The sequence below is a fragment of the Asparagus officinalis genome, chromosome 10 (genome assembly GCF_001876935.1).
Source record: "Asparagus officinalis chromosome 10, Aspof.V1, whole genome shotgun sequence".
Taxonomy (NCBI): Eukaryota; Viridiplantae; Streptophyta; class Magnoliopsida; order Asparagales; family Asparagaceae; genus Asparagus; species Asparagus officinalis.
The window spans coordinates 9,970,845-9,972,343 of record NC_033803.1 but is presented as its reverse complement, the minus strand read 5'-3'; positions in this window follow the sequence as shown (position 1 = coordinate 9,972,343).

Sequence of the window (1,499 nt, the reverse complement as noted above, 5' to 3'; positions counted from 1 at the left end):
TACCACCCATGTGTTATGCACTATGAGTGTGACGTGCAGAACAACTCTACCTTTGATAATGGCTTTTACATACTGATAAACGTAGATCTCGTAGTCATACTTATACACAAAAAAAATTCCACCATTGAGACCACTGTTGTTTACAACCAAAGCATAACAACAAATCCATAACCTTAACAACCAGTTTCCAACATTAAATTCCAACAATGGTTCCAGAAAACTTACGATCCATTTTGCTCCTCGTATGGAACTTTGATTGGGTCGAATACGCTGCGTAATTGGTTCTCATCGAAGCCAGCTTTAATGTAGTTGAAGGTTTTAACAATATTAAGAATAGGTTTCCAATGTACAGATCTCTCCTTCAAGGAGTCTTAATGCCTGGTAATATCATTATTGACATCAAACTCCAATAGATGCCAATGATCCTTCTGGACAATGGGAACTAAGAGGTTAGTACACCCTGCATCGACCAAGTGTTTGATGTAGATCATATATAGTTCTTGGTAATTAGGTCTCGCCACATGTATCTGGTGCTGCAATAAAGAATTAGACCAATCAGGTTCCTTTTAACATAGATTGCAACAGATAGATAGATATACGTCTGACATAAACTCACACAAAACCAAACAGAGACCACCCTAAATTTTTTGCTGGACGCCTCTATCTGACTTTCACGTACTAATTCCAGTAGCATTTCAATAAGCTATAAGTTGAAAACAAGTAATAAATAATAGTATTATAAACTATGCTAAACAATAATTTCCACTCGTAAATATTACTGCATCATTCAGATGAACACCGCGTAAAATATTGAGAATCTCAAAGTGATCTATAGTCCCTCCTGGACTTATGTACGCTTTAATAGCACTGCAAACAAGAATAAAATAAAAAATATAGTTAGCAATAAACAATTAACCGCAACAACAAACCAGTCAACTTAACCACAAATTCATAACCTTAACAATAAATCAATAACCATAACAACAAACCCGTAACCTAAACAACAGACTCATAAGCTTAGCAACATAGGAGGAACCCTAAAAACTAATTGATAACCTTAAAAGTGAAGCTGTAAAAATTGTGATATGAGGTAAATACTAACTTGTTACACCTACAAATGCAAAATTAGTTGAGAACTTTTTTCTCCTCTCCCGTCAGTAGCGCAACAACATTTGCTGACATCTTATAATTATATACAAATTTGTCATTACCACCCAAAAACTTGATGATGAAGCCTTCTGCAAAGGGAATCCCCTCGTTCAATTTATTCCTATACATTTCTTCTTCTGAACTCATAGGAGAACTCATGTGTCTTTCCCAGATGGAGTGGGGGTCACTTTGTAGCCCAACATGCGCCAACTCTGCTACATTTTCCTGCACCTGCTCTTCCTCCTCCCCAACCACTTCTACTATAGCCTTGTCCCCTATGTTGTATTTTTCTTTCTTCTTCTTCCCTTCAGTGTAAGGGGTGACTACCCACTTGGAAGACTTCACCGCTC